Genomic DNA, 21,229 nt, shown 5'->3' with positions numbered 1-21,229 from the left:
AGAGGCATAATTGTTGAATGATATATATTGGTTTGATTGAAATATGTTCGTAGAGGTGGTGATAGGCTTTCTGTGTCTGTCTGAGAGCAAGGACCGGTTAACGTCTTTTTCCAAGAGCAGTTTGTTGTGAAAGGTATCAGGCAAAGGAGTATGTATTGTGATGTGGTTCTCTGACTGCTTCTGTCCACTTGCCAAAAGTTCCAAGGCCCTATGATAGCACAAAAACTGTAAGATTGAAGTGGTGGGTGCCAGAGGTTTAAAATGGTCAGTTTAATTGAAGACAGAAAAGTGAAACGAATGACTGCAGAAATACTGTATGTGGCCATGAACTGAGATGAAAGGATGATTTTGGAACTCTGTCTTGCAGATTACCCTCAATGCCGCAATGGATAGGGCACTACTCTCACAGACCAGGGTGTGTAAGTTTAAGTCTATCTGAGGTGCACACCCTGAACTAATACATTTTTGCTGAAACCTAATCATATTGTTTACTCTTCCTCGTAGCAGCTTGCCAGGGTGATAGTATATTGCAACAGAACCATTCCACTTCTTCACTGAAAAGAGTCATGCTGGTTACCCAAATGTGCAGCGTGTCATTTTATACAGCTTTCTTTATTGAAATTAAACTTGGACTCACTTGAAATATTCTCTTTCAAAATGAATGTTTTGAGCTGCTGTGAATTTTATATCTAGAGGTGGTGACAGGCTTTCAGGTACGTGCTTAGGTCAAGGCCCTGTTCATGTCACTTGTATAAGCTAATTCAGGGAGCAAATTAGCAAGTCAAGAAATGGGAAGTCTGAACTACTGTCAAAGAAGTTTCATTCTCTTTTCAAATAATCCAAAAATACCATTGCAGCATAAAACAGAGTATTCAATCAAAGAAGAAAGGAGGATTAACAGCAAAAAAGCACAGCATAAGATATGAAACTTTGGAAATTATCTAGATATTGTTTGAAAAAACTCCTTTGATGGAAAGAAGATGAAGAACGGTATGGGATCCTGTCCTGCACACCTGTAATTGATATGTTCCACATCCATTCATACCACCTAACCCTAAACACCCAAACATGTTGCAGTCAGTGACCATGTGGCCTAATGGATAAGGCCTCTGACTTTGGATCAGAAGATTGAGGGTTCGAGTCCCTTCATGGTTGAGTCTTTTTCTCACAGCACCCAACTTATCTTTACATAAAAACTGGAAACACACTCTTACAATACTCCTTTCACTCTCACTCATTAAGAAAGCCCAATGCAAACTGCACAATCAGTCACGTTATGCCTTCAGCATTGCTACTTTTCAGTCTTTCTGCCATACCAAAGTACCTCTTCATAAATGCCTTGGATATGCAATACGTATACAACAATATGACATGGCACAATCATTCTGAACAGAACTGTGGGTAGATTCAGTGCATGGAGTGTGTGCGTGCAGAAAGCAGAAACTATGCATGGGTAGAAGCTCTATGATTTTCTCCAGGAATAATGCAAATTGTCCCTCAGAAAAAGTATAGTACTAGAGAAGAATCATAAAGGATTGACACAATTGCTGCCTTTGCTGTTGCCCCAGTTGTGTAATCTGTCAAGGACTGGTCTCTTGCAGATTGATGCACCTAGTTGCAATTGTGTGGTAAAAATCACCCTTACAACCATTTTTGCTATAAACTTGAGATCTTTCTGAGATACTAGCTCACAGACTTCTTATGAATGAGGAACTCTGAAATTGTCACATTCCAATTTGTACGTCCTTAAAACTATGCTGGTTATTCAAATGGGCAGATTGTTTTTTAAATTCCTTTCTGTCTCTAGTTGTAGTTATATTGATACAGAGGCATAATTGTTGAATGATATATATTGGTTTGATTGAAATATGTTCGTAGAGGTGGTGATAGGCTTTCTGTGTCTGTCTGAGAGCAAGGACCGGTTAACGTCTTTTTCCAAGAGCAGTTTGTTGTGAAAGGTATCAGGCAAAAGAGTATGTATTGTGATGTGGTTCTCTGACTGCTTCTGTCCACTTGCCAAAAGTTCTAAGGCCCTATGATAGCACAAAAACTGTAAGATTGAAGTGGTGGGTGCCGGAGGTTTAAAATGGTCAGTTTAATTAAAGACAGAAAAGTGAAATGAATGACTGCAGAAATACTGTATGTGGCCATGAACTGAGATGAAAGGATGATTTTGGAACTCTGTCTTGCAGATTACCCTCAATGCTGCAATGGATAGGGCACTACTCTCACAGACAAGGGTGTGTAAGTTTAAGTCTATCTGAGGTGCACACCCTGAACTAATACATTTTTGCTGAAACCTAATCATATTGTTTACTCTTCCTCGTAGCAGCTTGCCAGGGTGATAGTATATTGCAACAGAACCATTCCACTTCTTCACTGAAAAGAGTCATGCTGGTTACCCAAATGTGCAGCGTGTCATTTTATACAGCTTTCTTTATTGAAATTAAACTTGGACTCACTTGAAATATTCTCTTTCAAAATGAATGTTTGAGCTGCTGTGAATTTTATTTCTAGAGGTGGTGACAGGCTTTCAGGTACGTGCTTAGGTCAAGGCCCTGTTCATGTCACTTGTATAAGCTAATTCAGGGAGCAAATTAGCAAGTCAAGAAATGGGAAGTCTGAACTACTGTCAAAGCAGTTTCATTCTCTTTTCAAATAATCCAAAAATACCATTGCAGTATAAAACAGAGTATTCAATAAAAGAAGAAAGGAGGATTAACGGCAAAAAAGCACAGCATAAGATATGAAACTTTGGAAATTATCTAGATATTGTTTGAAAAAACTCCTTTGATGGAAAGAAGATGAAGAACGGTATGGGATCCTGTCCTGCGCACCTGTAATTGATATGTTCCACATCCATTCATACCACCTAACCCTAAACACCCAAACATGTTGATGTCAGTGACCATGTGGCCTAATGGATAAGGTGTCTGACTTCGGATCAGAAGATTGAGGGTTCGAGTCCCTTCATGGTTGAGTCTTTTTCTCACAGCACCCACCTTATCTTTACATACAAACTGGAAACACACTCTTACAATACTCCTTTCACTCTCACTCATTAAGAAAGCCCAATGCAAACTGCACAATCAGTCACGTTATGCCTTCCGCATTGCTACTTTTCTGTCTTTCTGCCATACCAAAGTACCTCTTCATAAATGCCACGGATATGCAATACGTATACAACAATATGACATGGCACAATCATTCTGAACAGAACTGTGGGTAGATTCAGTGCAGGGAGTGTGTGCGTGCAGAAAGCAGAAACTATGCATGGGTAGAAGCTCTATGATTTTCTCCAGGAATAATGCAAATTGTCCCTCTGAAAAAGTATAGTACTAGAGAAGAATCATAAAGGATTGACACAATTGGTGCCTTTGCTGTTGCCCCAGTTGTGTAATCTGTCAAGGACTGGTCTCTTGCAGATTGAGGCACCTAGTTGCAATTGTGTGGTAAAAATCACCCTTACAACCATTTTTGCTATAAACTTGAGATCTTTCTGAGATACTATCTCACAGACTTCTTATGAATGAGGAACTCTGAAATTGTCACATTCCAATTTGTACGTCCTTAAAACTCTGCTGGTTATTCAAATGGGCAGATTGTTTTTTAAATTCCTTTTTGTCTCGAGTTGTAGTTATATTGATACAGAGGCATAATTGTTGAATGATATATATTGGTTTGATTGAAATATGTTCGTAGAGGTGGTGATAGGCTTTCTGTGTCTGTCTGAGAGCAAGGACCGGTTAACGTCTTTTTCCAAGAGCAGTTTGTTGTGAAAGGTATCAGGCAAAGGAGTATGTATTGTGATGTGGTTCTCTGACTGCTTCTGTCCACTTGCCAAAAGTTCCAAGGCCCTATGATAGCACAAAAACTGTAAGATTGAAGTGGTGGGTGCCAGAGGTTTAAAATGGTCAGTTTAATTAAAGACAGAAAAGTGAAACGAATGACTGCAGAAATACTGTATGTGGCCATGAACTGAGATGAAAGGATGATTTTGGAACTCTGCCTTGCAGATTACCCTCAATGCCGCAATGGATAGGGCACTACTCTCACAGACCAGGGTGTGTAAGTTTAAGTCTATCTGAGGTGCACACCCTGAACTAATACATTTTTGCTGAAACCTAATCATATTGTTTACTCTTCCTCGTAGCAGCTTGCCAGGGTGATAGTATATTGCAACAGAACCATTCCACTTCTTCACTGAAAAGAGTCATGCTGGTTACCCAAATGTGCAGCGTGTCATTTTATACAGCTTTCTTTATTGAAATTAAACTTGGACTCACTTGAAATATTCTCTTTCAAAATGAATGTTTTGAGCTGCTGTGAATTTTATATCTAGAGGTGGTGACGGCTTTCAGGTACGTGCTTAGGTCAAGGCCCTGTTCATGTCACTTGTACAGTATAAGCTAATTCAGGGAGAAAATTAGCAAGTCAAGAAATGGGAAGTCTGAACTACTGTCAAAGCAGTTTCATTCTCTTTTCAAATAATCCAAAAATACCATTGCAGCATAAAACAGAGTATTCAATCAAAGAAGAAAGGAGGATTAACGGCAAAAAAGCACAGCATAAGATATGAAACTTTGGAAATTATCTAGATATTGTTTGAAAAAACTCCTTTGATGGAAAGAAGATGAAGAACGGTATGGGATCCTGTCCTGCACACCTGTAATTGATATGTTCCACATCCATTCATACCACCTAACCCTAAACACCCAAACATATTGCAGTCAGTGACCATGTGGCCTAATGGATAAGGCCTCTGACTTCGGATCAGAAGATTGAGGGTTCGAGTCCCTTCATGGATAAGTCTTTTTCTCACAGCACCCAACTTATCTTTACATAAAAACTGGAAACACACTCTTACAATACTCCTTTCACTCTCACTCATTAAGAAAGCCCAATGCAAACTGCACAATCAGTCACGTTATGCCTTCAGCATTGCTACTTTTCAGTCTTTCTGCCATACCAAAGTACCTCTTCATAAATGCCTTGGATATGCAATACGTATACAACAATATGACATGGCACAATCATTCTGAACAGAACTGTGGGTAGATTCAGTGCATGGAGTGTGTGCGTGCAGAAAGCAGAAACTATGCATGGGTAGAAGCTCTATGATTTTCTCCAGGAATAATGCAAATTGTCCCTCAGAAAAAGTATAGTACTAGAGAAGAATCATAAAGGATTGACACAATTGCTGCCTTTGCTGTTGCCCCAGTTGTGTAATCTGTCAAGGACTGGTCTCTTGCAGATTGATGCACCTAGTTGCAATTGTGTGGTAAAAATCACCCTTACAACCATTTTTGCTATAAACTTGAGATCTTTCTGAGATACTAGCTCACAGACTTCTTATGAATGAGGAACTCTGAAATTGTCACATTCCAATTTGTACGTCCTTAAAACTATGCTGGTTATTCAAATGGGCAGATTGTTTTTTAAATTCCTTTCTGTCTCTAGTTGTAGTTATATTGATACAGAGGCATAATTGTTGAATGATATATATTGGTTTGATTGAAATATGTTCGTAGAGGTGGTGATAGGCTTTCTGTGTCTGTCTGAGAGCAAGGACCGGTTAACGTCTTTTTCCAAGAGCAGTTTGTTGTGAAAGGTATCAGGCAAAAGAGTATGTATTGTGATGTGGTTCTCTGACTGCTTCTGTCCACTTGCCAAAAGTTCCAAGGCCCTATGATAGCACAAAAACTGTAAGATTGAAGTGGTGGGTGCCGGAGGTTTAAAATGGTCAGTTTAATTAAAGACAGAAAAGTGAAATGAATGACTGCAGAAATACTGTATGTGGCCATGAACTGAGATGAAAGGATGATTTTGGAACTCTGTCTTGCAGATTACCCTCAATGCTGCAATGGATAGGGCACTACTCTCACAGACAAGGGTGTGTAAGTTTAAGTCTATCTGAGGTGCACACCCTGAACTAATACATTTTTGCTGAAACCTAATCATATTGTTTACTCTTCCTCGTAGCAGCTTGCCAGGGTGATAGTATATTGCAACAGAACCATTCCACTTCTTCACTGAAAAGAGTCATGCTGGTTACCCAAATGTGCAGCGTGTCATTTTATACAGCTTTCTTTATTGAAATTAAACTTGGACTCACTTGAAATATTCTCTTTCAAAATGAATGTTTGAGCTGCTGTGAATTTTATTTCTAGAGGTGGTGACAGGCTTTCAGGTACGTGCTTAGGTCAAGGCCCTGTTCATGTCACTTGTATAAGCTAATTCAGGGAGCAAATTAGCAAGTCAAGAAATGGGAAGTCTGAACTACTGTCAAAGCAGTTTCATTCTCTTTTCAAATAATCCAAAAATACCATTGCAGCATAAAACAGAGTATTCAATAAAAGAAGAAAGGAGGATTAACGGCAAAAAAGCACAGCATAAGATATGAAACTTTGGAAATTATCTAGATATTGTTTGAAAAAACTCCTTTGATGGAAAGAAGATGAAGAACGGTATGGGATCCTGTCCTGCGCACCTGTAATTGATATGTTCCACATCCATTCATACCACCTAACCCTAAACACCCAAACATGTTGATGTCAGTGACCATGTGGCCTAATGGATAAGGCGTCTGACTTCGGATCAGAAGATTGAGGGTTCGAGTCCCTTCATGGTTGAGTCTTTTTCTCACAGCACCCACCTTATCTTTACATACAAACTGGAAACACACTCTTACAATACTCCTTTCACTCTCACTCATTAAGAAAGCCCAATGCAAACTGCACAATCAGTCACGTTATGCCTTCCGCATTGCTACTTTTCTGTCTTTCTGCCATACCAAAGTACCTCTTCATAAATGCCACGGATATGCAATACGTATACAACAATATGACATGGCACAATCATTCTGAACAGAACTGTGGGTAGATTCAGTGCAGGGAGTGTGTGCGTGCAGAAAGCAGAAACTATGCATGGGTAGAAGCTCTATGATTTTCTCCAGGAATAATGCAAATTGTCCCTCTGAAAAAGTATAGTACTAGAGAAGAATCATAAAGGATTGACACAATTGCTGCCTTTGCTGTTGCCCCAGTTGTGTAATCTGTCAAGGACTGGTCTCTTGCAGATTGAGGCACCTAGTTGCAATTGTGTGGTAAAAATCACCCTTACAACCATTTTTGCTATAAACTTGAGATCTTTCTGAGATACTATCTCACAGACTTCTTATGAATGAGGAACTCTGAAATTGTCACATTCCAATTTGTACGTCCTTAAAACTCTGCTGGTTATTCAAATGGGCAGATTGTTTTTTAAATTCCTTTTTGTCTCGAGTTGTAGTTATATTGATACAGAGGCATAATTGTTGAATGATATATATTGGTTTGATTGAAATATGTTCGTAGAGGTGGTGATAGGCTTTCTGTGTCTGTCTGAGAGCAAGGACCGGTTAACGTCTTTTTCCAAGAGCAGTTTGTTGTGAAAGGTATCAGGCAAAGGAGTATGTATTGTGATGTGGTTCTCTGACTGCTTCTGTCCACTTGCCAAAAGTTCCAAGGCCCTATGATAGCACAAAAACTGTAAGATTGAAGTGGTGGGTGCCAGAGGTTTAAAATGGTCAGTTTAATTAAAGACAGAAAAGTGAAACGAATAACTGCAGAAATACTGTATGTGGCCATGAACTGAGATGAAAGGATGATTTTGGAACTCTGCCTTGCAGATTACCCTCAATGCCGCAATGGATAGGGCACTACTCTCACAGACCAGGGTGTGTAAGTTTAAGTCTATCTGAGGTGCACACCCTGAACTAATACATTTTTGCTGAAACCTAATCATATTGTTTACTCTTCCTCGTAGCAGCTTGCCAGGGTGATAGTATATTGCAACAGAACCATTCCACTTCTTCACTGAAAAGAGTCATGCTGGTTACCCAAATGTGCAGCGTGTCATTTTATACAGCTTTCTTTATTGAAATTAAACTTGGACTCACTTGAAATATTCTCTTTCAAAATGAATGTTTTGAGCTGCTGTGAATTTTATATCTAGAGGTGGTGACGGCTTTCAGGTACGTGCTTAGGTCAAGGCCCTGTTCATGTCACTTGTATAAGCTAATTCAGGGAGCAAATTAGCAAGTCAAGAAATGGGAAGTCTGAACTACTGTCAAAGCAGTTTCATTCTCTTTTCAAATAATCCAAAAATACCATTGCAGCATAAAACAGAGTATTCAATAAAAGAAGAAAGGAGGATTAACGGCAAAAAAGCACAGCATAAGATATAAAACTTTGGAAATTATCTAGATATTGTTTGAAAAAACTCCTTTGATGGAAAGAAGATGAAGAACGGTATGGGATCCTGTTCTGCGCACCTGTAAATTGATATGTTCCACATCCATTCATACCACCTAACCCTAAACACCCAAACATGTTGATGTCAGTGACCATGTGGCCTAATGGATAAGGCTTCTGAGTTTGGATCAGAAGATTGAGGGTTCGAGTCCCTTCATGGTTGAGTCTGTTTCTCACAGCACCCAACTTATCTTTACATACAAACTGGAAACACACTCTTACAATACTCCTTTCACTCTCACTCATTAAGAAAGCCCAATGCAAACTGCACAATCAGTCACGTTATGCCTTCCGCATTGCTACTTTTCTGTCTTTCTGCCATACCAAAGTACCTCTTCATAAATGCCACGGATATGCAATACGTATACAACAATATGACATGGCACAATCATTCTGAACAGAACTGTGGGTAGATTCAGTGCAGGGAGTGTGTGCGTGCAGAAAGCAGAAACTATGCATGGGTAGAAGCTCTATGATTTTCTCCAGGAATAATGCAAATTGTCCCTCTGAAAAAGTATAGTACTAGAGAAGAATCATAAAGGATTGACACAATTGCTGCCTTTGCTGTTGCCCCAGTTGTGTAATCTGTCAAGGACTGGTCTCTTGCAGATTGAGGCACCTAGTTGCAATTGTGTGGTAAAAATCACCCTTACAACCATTTTTGCTATAAACTTGAGATCTTTCTGAGATACTATCTCACAGACTTCTTATGAATGAGGAACTCTGAAATTGTCACATTTCAATTTGTACGTCCTTAAAACTCTGCTGGTTATTCAAATGGGCAGATTGTTTTTTAAATTCCTTTCTGTCTCGAGTTGTAGTTATATTGATACAGAGGCATAATTGTTTAATGATATATATTGGTTTGATTGAAATATGTTCGTAGAGGTGGTGATAGGCTTTCTATGACTGTCTGAGAGCAAGGACCGGTTAACGTCTTTTTCCAAGAGCAGTTTGTTGTGAAAGGTATCAGGCAAAGCAGTATGTATTGTGATGTGGTTCTCTGACTGCTTCTGTCCACTTGCCAAAAGTTCCAAGGCCCTATGATAGCACAAAAACTGTAAGATTGAAGTGGTGGGTGCCAGAGGTTTAAAATGGTCAGTTTAATTAAAGACAGAAAAGTGAAACGAATGACTGCAGAAATACTGTATGTGGCCATGAACTGAGATGAAAGGATGATTTTGGAACTCTGTCTTGCAGATTACCCTCAATGCCGCAATGGATAGGGCACTACTCTCACAGACCAGGGTGTGTAAGTTTAAGTCTATCTGAGGTGCACACCCTGAACTAATACATTTTTGCTGAAACCTAATCATATTGTTTACTCTTCCTCGTAGCAGCTTGCCAGGGTGATAGTATATTGCAACAGAACCATTCCACTTCTTCACTGAAAAGAGTCATGCTGGTTACCCAAATGTGCAACGTGTCATTTTATACAGCTTTCTTTATTGAAATTAAACTTGGACTCACTTGAAATATTCTCTTTCAAAATGAATGTTTTGAGCTGCTGTGAATTTTATATCTAGAGGTGGTGACAGGCTTTCAGGTACGTGCTTAGGTCAAGGCCCTGTTCATGTCACTTGTATAAGCTAATTCAGGGAGCAAATTAGCAAGTCAAGAAATGGGAAGTCTGAACTACTGTCAAAGAAGTTTCATTCTCTTTTCAAATAATCCAAAAATACCATTGCAGCATAAAACAGAGTATTCAATCAAAGAAGAAAGGAGGATTAACAGCAAAAAAGCACAGCATAAGATATGAAACTTTGGAAATTATCTAGATATTGTTTGAAAAAACTCCTTTGATGGAAAGAAGATGAAGAACGGTATGGGATCCTGTCCTGCACACCTGTAATTGATATGTTCCACATCCATTCATACCACCTAACCCTAAACACCCAAACATATTGCAGTCAGTGACCATGTGGCCTAATGGATAAGGCCTCTGACTTCGGATCAGAAGATTGAGGGTTCGAGTCCCTTCATGGTTGAGTCTTTTTCTCACAGCACCCAACTTATCTTTACATAAAAACTGGAAACACACTCTTACAATACTCCTTTCACTCTCACTCATTAAGAAAGCCCAATGCAAACTGCACAATCAGTCACGTTATGCCTTCAGCATTGCTACTTTTCAGTCTTTCTGCCATACCAAAGTACCTCTTCATAAATGCCACGGATATGCAATACGTATACAACAATATGACATGGCACAATCATTCTGAACAGAACTGTGGGTAGATTCAGTGCAGGGAGTGTGTGCGTGCAGAAAGCAGAAACTATGCATGGGTAGAAGCTCTATGATTTTCTCCAGGAATAATGCAAATTGTCCCTCTGAAAAAGTATAGTACTAGAGAAGAATCATAAAGGATTGACACAATTGCTGCCTTTGCTGTTGCCCCAGTTGTGTAATCTGTCAAGGACTGGTCTCTTGCAGATTGAGGCACCTAGTTGCAATTGTGTGGTAAAAATCACCCTTACAACCATTTTTGCTATAAACTTGAGATCTTTCTGAGATACTATCTCACAGACTTCTTATGAATGAGGAACTCTGAAATTGTCACATTTCAATTTGTACGTCCTTAAAACTCTGCTGGTTATTCAAATGGGCAGATTGTTTTTTAAATTCCTTTCTGTCTCGAGTTGTAGTTATATTGATACAGAGGCATAATTGTTGAATGATATATATTGGTTTGATTGAAATATGTTCGTAGAGGTGGTGATAGGCTTTCTGTGTCTGTCTGAGAGCAAGGACCGGTTAACGTCTTTTTCCAAGAGCAGTTTGTTGTGAAAGGTATCAGGCAAAGGAGTATGTATTGTGATGTGGTTCTGTGACTGCTTCTATCCACTTGCCAAAAGTTCCAAGGCCCTATGATAGCACAAAAACTGTAAGATTGAAGTGGTGGGTGCCGGAGGTTTAAAATGGTCAGTTTAATTAAAGACAGAAAAGTGAAATGAATGACTGCAGAAATACTGTATGTGGCCATGAACTGAGATGAAAGGATGATTTTGGAACTCTGTCTTGCAGATTACCCTCAATGCTGCAATGGATAGGGCACTACTCTCACAGACAAGGGTGTGTAAGTTTAAGTCTATCTGAGGTGCACACCCTGAACTAATACATTTTTGCTGAAACCTAATCATATTGTTTACTCTTCCTCGTAGCAGCTTGCCAGGGTGATAGTATATTGCAACAGAACCATTCCACTTCTTCACTGAAAAGAGTCATGCTGGTTACCCAAATGTGCAGCGTGTCATTTTATACAGCTTTCTTTATTGAAATTAAACTTGGACTCACTTGAAATATTCTCTTTCAAAATGAATGTTTGAGCTGCTGTGAATTTTATTTCTAGAGGTGGTGACAGGCTTTCAGGTACGTGCTTAGGTCAAGGCCCTGTTCATGTCACTTGTATAAGCTAATTCAGGGAGCAAATTAGCAAGTCAAGAAATGGGAAGTCTGAACTGCTGTCAAAGCAGTTTCATTCTCTTTTCAAATAATCCAAAAATACCATTGCAGCATAAAACAGAGTATTCAATAAAAGAAGAAAGGAGGATTAACGGCAAAAAAGCACAGCATAAGATATGAAACTTTGGAAATTATCTAGATATTGTTTGAAAAAACTCCTTTGATGGAAAGAAGATGAAGAACGGTATGGGATCCTGTCCTGCGCACCTGTAATTGATATGTTCCACATCCATTCATACCACCTAACCCTAAACACCCAAATATGTTGCAGTCAGTGACCATGTGGCCTAATGGATAAGGCGTCTGACTTCGGATCAGAAGATAGAGGGTTCGAGTCCCTTCATGGTTGAGTCTTTTTCTCACAGCACCCAACTTATCTTTACATACAAACTGGAAACACACTCTTACAATACTCCTTTCACTCTAACTCATTAAGAAAGCCCAATGCAAACTGCATAATCAGTCACGTTATGCCTTCCGCATTGCTACTTTTCTGTCTTTCTGCCATACCAAAGTACCTCTTCATAAATGCCACGGATATGCAATACGTATACAACAATATGACATGGCACAATCATTCTGAACAGAACTGTGGGTAGATTCAGTGCAGGGAGTGTGTGCGTGCAGAAAGCAGAAACTATGCATGGGTAGAAGCTCTATGATTTTCTCCAGGAATAATGCAAATTGTCCCTCAGAAAAAGTATAGTACTAGAGAAGAATCATAAAGGATTGACACAATTGCTGCCTTTGCTGTTGCCCCAGTTGTGTAATCTGTCAAGGACTGGTCTCTTGCAGATTGATGCACCTAGTTGCAATTGTGTGCTAAAAATCACCCTTACAACCATTTTTGCTATAAACTTGAGATCTTTCTGAGATACTAGCTCACAGACTTCTTATGAATGAGGAACTCTGAAATTATCACATTCCAATTTGTACGTCCTTAAAACTATGCTGGTTATTCAAATGGGCAGATTGTTTTTTAAATTCCTTTCTGTCTCGAGTTGTAGTTATATTGATACAGAGGCATAATTGTTGAATGATATATAGTGGTTTGATTGAAATATGTTCGTAGAGGTGGTGATAGGCTTTCTGTGTCTGTCTGAGAGCAAGGACCGGTTAACGTCTTTTTCCAAGAGCAGTTTGTTGTGAAAGGTATCAGGCAAAAGAGTATGTATTGTGATGTGGTTCTCTGACTGCTTCTGTCCACTTGCCAAAAGTTCCAAGGCCCTATGATAGCACAAAAACTGTAAGATTGAAGTGGTGGGTGCCGGAGGTTTAAAATGGTCAGTTTAATTAAAGACAGAAAAGTGAAATGAAAGACTGCAGAAATACTGTATGTGGCCATGAACTGAGATGAAAGGATGATTTTGGAACTCTGTCTTGCAGATTACCCTCAATGCCGCAATGGATAGGGCACTACTCTCACAGACAAGGATGTGTAAGTTTAAGTCTATCTGAGGTGCACACCCTGAACTAATACATTTTTGCTGAAACCTAATCATATTGTTTACTCTTCCTCGTAGCAGCTTGCCAGGGTGATAGTATATTGCAACAGAACCATTCCACTTCTTCACTGAAAAGAGTCATGCTGGTTACCCAAATGTGCAGCGTGTCATTTTATACAGCTTTCTTTATTGAAATTAAACTTGGACTCACTTGAAATATTCTCTTTCAAAATGAATGTTTGAGCTGCTGTGAATTTTATTTCTAGAGGTGGTGACCGGCTTTCAGGTACGTGCTTAGGTCAAGGCCCTGTTCATGTCACTTGTATAAGCTAATTCAGGGAGCAAATTAGCAAGTCAAGAAATGGGAAGTCTGAACTACTGTCAAAGCAGTTTCATTCTCTTTTCAAATAATCCAAAAATACCATTGCAGCATAAAACAGAGTATTCAATAAAAGAAGAAAGGAGGATTAACGGCAAAAAAGCACAGCATAAGATATAAAACTTTGGAAATTATCTAGATATTGTTTGAAAAAACTCCTTTGATGGAAAGAAGATGAAGAACGGTATGGGATCCTGTCCTGCGCACCTGTAAATTGATATGTTCCACATCCATTCATACCACCTAACCCTAAACACCCTAACATGTTGATGTCAGTGACCATGTGGCCTAATGGATAAGGCGTCTGAGTTTGGATCAGAAGACTGAGGGTTCGAGTCCCTTCATGGTTGAGTCTGTTTCTCACAGCACCCAACTTATCTTTACATACAAACTGGAAACACACTCTTACAATACTCCTTTCACTCTCACTCATTAAGAAAGCCCAATGCAAACTGCACAATCAGTCACGTTATGCCTTCCGCATTGCTACTTTTCTGTCTTTCTGCCATACCAAAGTACCTCTTCATAAATGCCACGGATATGCAATACGTATACAACAATATGACATGGCACAATCATTCTGAACAGAACTGTGGGTAGATTCAGTGCAGGGAGTGTGTGCGTGCAGAAAGCAGAAACTATGCATGGGTAGAAGCTCTATGATTTTCTCCAGGAATAATGCAAATTGTCCCTCTGAAAAAGTATAGTACTAGAGAAGAATCATAAAGGATTGACACAATTGCTGCCTTTGCTGTTGCCCCAGTTGTGTAATCTGTCAAGGACTGGTCTCTTGCAGATTGAGGCACCTAGTTGCAATTGTGTGGTAAAAATCACCCTTACAACCATTTTTGCTATAAACTTGAGATCTTTCTGAGATACTATCTCACAGACTTCTTATGAATGAGGAACTCTGAAATTGTCACATTTCAATTTGTACGTCCTTAAAACTCTGCTGGTTATTCAAATGGGCAGATTGTTTTTTAAATTCCTTTCTGTCTCGAGTTGTAGTTATATTGATACAGAGGCATAATTGTTTAATGATATATATTGGTTTGATTGAAATATGTTCGTAGAGGTGGTGATAGGCTTTCTGTGTCTGTCTGAGAGCAAGGACCGGTTAACGTCTTTTTCCAAGAGCAGTTTGTTGTGAAAGGTATCAGGCAAAGGAGTATGTATTGTGATGTGGTTCTCTGACTGCTTCTGTCCACTTGCCAAAAGTTCCAAGGCCCTATGATAGCACAAAAACTGTAAGATTGAAGTGGTGGGTGCCAGAGGTTTAAAATGGTCAGTTTAATTAAAGACAGAAAAGTGAAACGAATGACTGCAGAAATACTGTATGTGGCCATGAACTGAGATGAAAGGATGATTTTGGAACTCTGTCTTGCAGATTACCCTCAATGCCGCAATGGATAGGGCACTACTCTCACAGACCAGGGTGTGTAAGTTTAAGTCTATCTGAGGTGCACACCCTGAACTAATACATTTTTGCTGAAACCTAATCATATTGTTTACTCTTCCTCGTAGCAGCTTGCCAGGGTGATAGTATATTGCAACAGAACCATTCCACTTCTTCACTGAAAAGAGTCATGCTGGTTACCCAAATGTGCAGCGTGTCATTTTATACAGCTTTCTTTATTGAAATTAAACTTGGACTCACTTGAAATATTCTCTTTCAAAATGAATGTTTTGAGCTGCTGTGAATTTTATATCTAGAGGTGGTGACAGGCTTTCAGGTACGTGCTTAGGTCAAGGCCCTGTTCATGTCACTTGTATAAGCTAATTCAGGGAGCAAATTAGCAAGTCAAGAAATGGGAAGTCTGAACTACTGTCAAAGAAGTTTCATTCTCTTTTCAAATAATCCAAAAATACCATTGCAGCATAAAACAGAGTATTCAATCAAAGAAGAAAGGAGGATTAACAGCAAAAAAGCACAGCATAAGATATGAAACTTTGGAAATTATCTAGATATTGTTTGAAAAAACTCCTTTGATGGAAAGAAGATGAAGAACGGTATGGGATCCTGTCCTGCACACCTGTAATTGATATGTTCCACATCCATTCATACCACCTAACCCTAAACACCCAAACATATTGCAGTCAGTGACCATGTGGCCTAATGGATAAGGCCTCTGACTTCGGATCAGAAGATTGAGGGTTCGAGTCCCTTCATGGTTGAGTCTTTTTCTCACAGCACCCAACTTATCTTTACATAAAAACTGGAAACACACTCTTACAATACTCCTTTCACTCTCACTCATTAAGAAAGCCCAATGCAAACTGCAGAATCAGTCACGTTATGCCTTCAGCATTGCTACTTTTCAGTCTTTCTGCCATACCAAAGTACCTCTTCATAAATACCTTGGATATGCAATACGTATACAACAATATGACATGGCACAATCATTCTGAACAGAACTGTGGGTAGATTCAGTGCATGAAGTGTGTGCGTGCAGAAAGCAGAAACTATGCATGGGTAGAAGCTCTATGATTTTCTCCAGGAATAATGCAAATTGTCCCTCAGAAAAAGTATAGTACTAGAGAAGAATCATAAAGGATTGACACAATTGCTGCCTTTGCTGTTGCCCCAGTTGTGTAATCTGTCAAGGACTGGTCTCTTGCAGATTGATGCACCTAGTTGCAATTGTGTGGTAAAAATCACCCTTACAACCATTTTTGCTATAAACTTGAGATCTTTCTGAGATACTATCTCACAGACTTCTTATGAATAAGGAACTCTGAAATTGTCACATTCCAATTTGTACATCCTTAAAACTCTGCTGGTTATTCAAATGGGCAGATTGTTTTTTAAATTCCTTTCTGTCTCGAGTTGTAGTTATATTGATACAGAGGCATAATTGTTGAATGATATATATTGGTTTGATTGAAATATGTTCGTAGAGGTGGTGATAGGATTTCTGTGTCTGTCTGAGAGCAAGGACCGGTTAAAGTCTTTTTCCAAGAGCAATTTGTTGTGAAAGGTATCAGGCAAAGGAGTATGTATTGTGATGTGGTTCTCTGACTGCTTCTGTCCACTTGCCAAAAGTTCCAAGGCCCTATGAAAGCACAAAAACGGTAAGATTGAAGTGGTGGGTGCCGGAGGTTTAAAATGGTCAGTTTAATTAAAGACAGAAAAGTGAAACGAATGACTGCAGAAATACTGTATGTGGCCATGAACTGAGATGAAAGGATGATTTTGGAACTCTGTCTTGCAGATTACCCTCAATGCTGCAATGGATAGGGCACTACTCTCACAGACAAGGGTGTGTAAGTTTAAGTCTATCTGAGGTGCACACCCTGAACTAATACATTTTTGCTGAAACCTAATCATATTGTTTACTCTTCCTCGTAGCAGCTTGCCAGGGTGATAGTATATTGCAACAGAACCATTCCACTTCTTCACTGAAAAGAGTCATGCTGGTTACCCAAATGTGCAGCGTGTCATTTTATACAGCTTTCTTTATTGAAATTAAACTTGGACTCACTTGAAATATTCTCTTTCAAAATGAATGTTTGAGCTGCTGTGAATTTTATTTCTAGAGGTGGTGACAGGCTTTCAGGTACGTGCTTAGGTCAAGGCCCTGTTCATGTCACTCGTATAAGCTAATTCAGGGAGCAAATTAGCAAGTCAAGAAATGGGAAGTCTGAACTGCTGTCAAAGCAGTTTCATTCTCTTTTCAAATAATCCAAAAATACCATTGCAGCATAAAACAGAGTATTCAATAAAAGAAGAAAGGAGGATTAACGGCAAAAAAGCACAGCATAAGATATGAAACTTTGGAAATTATCTAGATATTGTTTGAAAAAACTCCTTTGATAGAAAGAAGATGAAGAACGGTATGGGATCCTGTCCTGCGCACCTGTAATTGATATGTTCCACATCCATTCATACCACCTAACCCTAAACACCCAAACATGTTGCAGTCAGTGACCATGTGGCCTAATGGATAAGGCGTCTGACTTCGGATCAGAAGATAGAGGGTTCGAGTCCCTTCATGGTTGAGTCTTTTTCTCACAGCACCCAACTTATCTTTACATACAAACTGGAAACACACTCTTACAATACTCCTTTCACTCTAACTCATTAAGAAAGCCCAATGCAAACTGCATAATCAGTCACGTTATGCCTTCCGCATTGCTACTTTTCTGTCTTTCTGCCATACCAAAGTACCTCTTCATAAATGCCACGGATATGCAATACGTATACAACAATATGACATGGCACAATCATTCTGAACAGAACTGTGGGTAGATTCAGTGCAGGGAGCGTGTGCGTGCAGAAAGCAGAAACTATGCATGGGTAGAAGCTCTATGATTTTCTCCAGGAATAATGCAAATTGTCCCTCAGAAAAAGTATAGTACTAGAGAAGAATCATAAAGGATTGACACAATTGCTGCCTTTGCTGTTGCCCCAGTTGTGTAATCTGTCAAGGACTGGTCTCTTGCAGATTGAGGCACCTAGTTGCAATTGTGTGGTAAAAATCACCCTTACAACCATTTTTGCTATAAACTTGAGATCTTTCTGAGGTACTATCTCACAGACTTCTTATGAATGAGGAACTCTGAAATTGTCACATTCCAATTTGTACGTCCTTAAAACTCTGCTGGTTATTCAAATGGGCAGATTGTTTTTTAAATTCCTTTCTGTCTCGAGTTGAAGTTATATTGATACATAGGCATAATTGTTGTATGATATATATTGGTTTGATTGAAATATGTTCGCAGAGGTGGTGTTAGGCTTTCTGTGTCTGTCTGAGAGCAAGGACCGGTTAACGTATTTTTCCAAGAGCAGTTTGTTGTGAAAGGTATCAGGCAAAGGAGTATGTATTGTGATGTGGTTCTCTGACTGCTTCTGTCCACTTGCCAAAAGTTCCAAGGCCCTATGATAGCACAAAAACGGTAAGATTGAAGTGGTGGGTGCCGGAGGTTTAAAATGGTCAGTTTAATTAAAGACAGAAAAGTGAAACGAATGACTGCAGAAATACTGTATGTGACCATGAACTGAGATGAAAGGATGATTTTGGAACTCTGTCTTGCAGATTACCCTCAATGCCGCAATGGATAGGGCACTACTCTCACAGACCAGGGTGTGTAAGTTTAAGTCTATCTGAGGTGCACACCCTGAACTAATACATTTTTGCTGAAACCTAATCATATTGTTTACTCTTCCTCGTAGCAGCTTGCCAGGGTGATAGTATATTGCAACAGAACCATTCCACTTATTCACTGAAAAGAGTCATGCTGGTTACCCAAATGTGCAGCGTGTCATTTTATACAGCTTTCTTTATTGAAATTAAACTTGGACTCACTTGAAATATTCTCTTTCAAAATGAATGTTTTGAGCTGCTGTGAATTTTATATCTAGAGGTGGTGACAGGCTTTCAGGTACGTGCTTAGGTCAAGGCCCTGTTCATGTCACTTGTATAAGCTAATTCAGGGAGCAAATTAGCAAGTCAAGAAATGGGAAGTCTGAACTACTGTGAAAGCAGTTTCATTCTCTTTTCAAATAATCCAAAAATACCATTGCAGCATAAAACAGAGTATTCAATAAAAGAAGAAAGGAGGATTAACGGCAAAAAAGCACATCATAAGATATGAAACTTTGGAAATTATCTAGATATTGTTTGAAAAAACTCCTTTGATGGAAAGAAGATGAAGAACGGTATGGGATCCTGTCCTGCGCACCTGTAATTGATATGTTCCACATCCATTCATACCACCTAACCCTAAACACCCAAACATATTGCAGTCAGTGACCATGTGGCCTAATGGATCAGGCGTCTGACTTCGGATCAGAAGATTGAGGGTTCGAGTCTCTTCGTGGTTGAGTCTTTTTCTCACAGCACCCAACTTATCTTTACATACAAACTGGAGGCACACTCTTACAATACTCCTTTCACTCTCACTCATTAAGAAAGCTCAATACAAACTGCACAATCAGTCACGTTATGCCTTCAGCATTGCTTCTTTTCGGTCTTTCTGCCATACCAAAGTACCTCTTCATAAATGCCACGGATATGCAATACGTATGCAACAATATGACACGGCACAATCATTCTTAACAGAACTGTGGGTAGATGCAGTGCAGGGAGTGTGTGCGTGTAGAAAGCAGAAACTATGCATGCGTAGAAACTCTATGATTTTCTCCAGGAATAATGCAAATTGTCCCTCAGAAAAAATATAGTACTGGAGAAGAATCATAAAGGATTGACACAATTGCTGCCTTTGCTGTTGCCCCCATTGTGTAATCTGTCAAGGACTGGTCTCTTGCAGATTGAGGCACCTAGTTGCAATTGTGTGGTATAAATCACCCTTACAACCATTTTTGCTATAAACTTGAGATCTTTCTGAGATACTATCTCACAGACTTCTTATGAATAAGGAACTCTGAAATTGTCACATTCCAATTTGTACGTCCTTAAAACTATGCTGGTTATTCAAATGGGCAGATTGTTTTTTAAATTCCTTTCTGTCTCTAGTTGTAGTTATATTGATACAGAGGCATAATTGTTGAATGATATATATTGGTTTGATTGAAATATGTTCGTAGAGGTGGTGATAGGCTTTCTGTGTCTGTCTGAGAGCAAGGACCGGTTAACGTCTTTTTCCAAGAGCAGTTTGTTGTGAAAGGTATCAGGCAAAAGAGTATGTATTGTGATGTGGTTCTCTGACTGCTTCTGTCCACTTGCCAAAAGTTCCAAGGCCCTATGATAGCACAAAAACTGTAAGATTGAAGTGGTGGGTGCCGGAGGTTTAAAATGGTCAGTTTAATTAAAGACAGAAAAGTGAAATGAATGACTGCAGAAATACTGTATGTGGCCATGAACTGAGATGAAAGGATGATTTTGGAACTCTGTCTTGCAGATTACCCTCAATGCTGCAATGGATAGGGCACTACTCTCACAGACAAGGGTGTGTAAGTTTAAGTCTATCTGAGGTGCACACCCTGAACTAATACATTTTTGCTGAAACCTAATCATATTGTTTACTCTTCCTCGTAGCAGCTTGCCAGGGTGATAGTATATTGCAACAGAACCATTCCACTTCTTCACTGAAAAGAGTCATGCTGGTTACCCAAATGTGCAGCGTGTCATTTTATACAGCTTTCTTTATTGAAATTAAACTTGGACTCACTTGAAATATTCTCTTTCAAAATGAATGTTTGAGCTGCTGTGAATTTTATTTCTAGAGGTGGTGACAGGCTTTCAGGTACGTGCTTAGGTCAAGGCCCTGTTCATGTCACTTGTATAAGCTAATTCAGGGAGCAAATTAGCAAGTCAAGAAATGGGAAGTCTGAACTACTGTCAAAGCAGTTTCATTCTCTTTTCAAATAATCCAAAAATACCATTGCAGCATAAAACAGAGTATTCAATAAAAGAAGAAAGGAGGATTAACGGCAAAAAAGCACAGCATAAGATATGAAACTTTGGAAATTATCTAGATATTGTTTGAAAAAACTCCTTTGATGGAAAGAAGATGAAGAACGGTATGGGATCCTGTCCTGCGCACCTGTAATTGATATGTTCCACATCCATTCATACCACCTAACCCTAAACACCCAAACATGTTGATGTCAGTGACCATGTGGCCTAATGGATAAGGCGTCTGACTTCGGATCAGAAGATTGAGGGTTCGAGTCCCTTCATGGTTG

At 39.3% G+C, this 21,229-nt stretch overlaps 9 non-coding genes across 9 annotated transcripts; all 9 read left to right on the top strand.

The window, feature by feature from the left end:
• Positions 1–1,082: 1,082 nt before the first annotated feature.
• Positions 1,083–1,155, top strand: TRNAQ-UUG (transfer RNA glutamine (anticodon UUG)). Its single transcript has one exon. It is a non-coding gene; the product is annotated as a tRNA-Gln (tRNA).
• Positions 1,156–2,906: 1,751 nt separating this feature from the next.
• On the top strand, positions 2,907–2,979 carry TRNAR-UCG (transfer RNA arginine (anticodon UCG)). The gene has a single exon. It is a non-coding gene; the product is annotated as a tRNA-Arg (tRNA).
• Positions 2,980–6,559: 3,580 nt separating this feature from the next.
• TRNAR-UCG (transfer RNA arginine (anticodon UCG)) lies at positions 6,560–6,632 on the top strand. Its single transcript has one exon. It is a non-coding gene; the product is annotated as a tRNA-Arg (tRNA).
• Positions 6,633–10,209: 3,577 nt separating this feature from the next.
• TRNAR-UCG (transfer RNA arginine (anticodon UCG)) lies at positions 10,210–10,282 on the top strand. The gene has a single exon. It is a non-coding gene; the product is annotated as a tRNA-Arg (tRNA).
• A 1,751-nt stretch (positions 10,283–12,033) lies between these two features.
• TRNAR-UCG (transfer RNA arginine (anticodon UCG)) lies at positions 12,034–12,106 on the top strand. The gene has a single exon. It is a non-coding gene; the product is annotated as a tRNA-Arg (tRNA).
• Positions 12,107–13,858: 1,752 nt separating this feature from the next.
• On the top strand, positions 13,859–13,931 carry TRNAQ-UUG (transfer RNA glutamine (anticodon UUG)). The gene has a single exon. It is a non-coding gene; the product is annotated as a tRNA-Gln (tRNA).
• Positions 13,932–15,683: 1,752 nt separating this feature from the next.
• TRNAR-UCG (transfer RNA arginine (anticodon UCG)) lies at positions 15,684–15,756 on the top strand. The gene has a single exon. It is a non-coding gene; the product is annotated as a tRNA-Arg (tRNA).
• A 1,751-nt stretch (positions 15,757–17,507) lies between these two features.
• On the top strand, positions 17,508–17,580 carry TRNAR-UCG (transfer RNA arginine (anticodon UCG)). The gene has a single exon. It is a non-coding gene; the product is annotated as a tRNA-Arg (tRNA).
• A 3,576-nt stretch (positions 17,581–21,156) lies between these two features.
• On the top strand, positions 21,157–21,229 carry TRNAR-UCG (transfer RNA arginine (anticodon UCG)). The gene has a single exon. It is a non-coding gene; the product is annotated as a tRNA-Arg (tRNA).

This window comes from Pleurodeles waltl, chromosome 4_1, assembly GCF_031143425.1.
Source record: "Pleurodeles waltl isolate 20211129_DDA chromosome 4_1, aPleWal1.hap1.20221129, whole genome shotgun sequence".
Classification (NCBI taxonomy): Eukaryota; Metazoa; Chordata; class Amphibia; order Caudata; family Salamandridae; genus Pleurodeles; species Pleurodeles waltl.
This window is presented reverse-complemented; position numbering and strand designations above follow the sequence as displayed.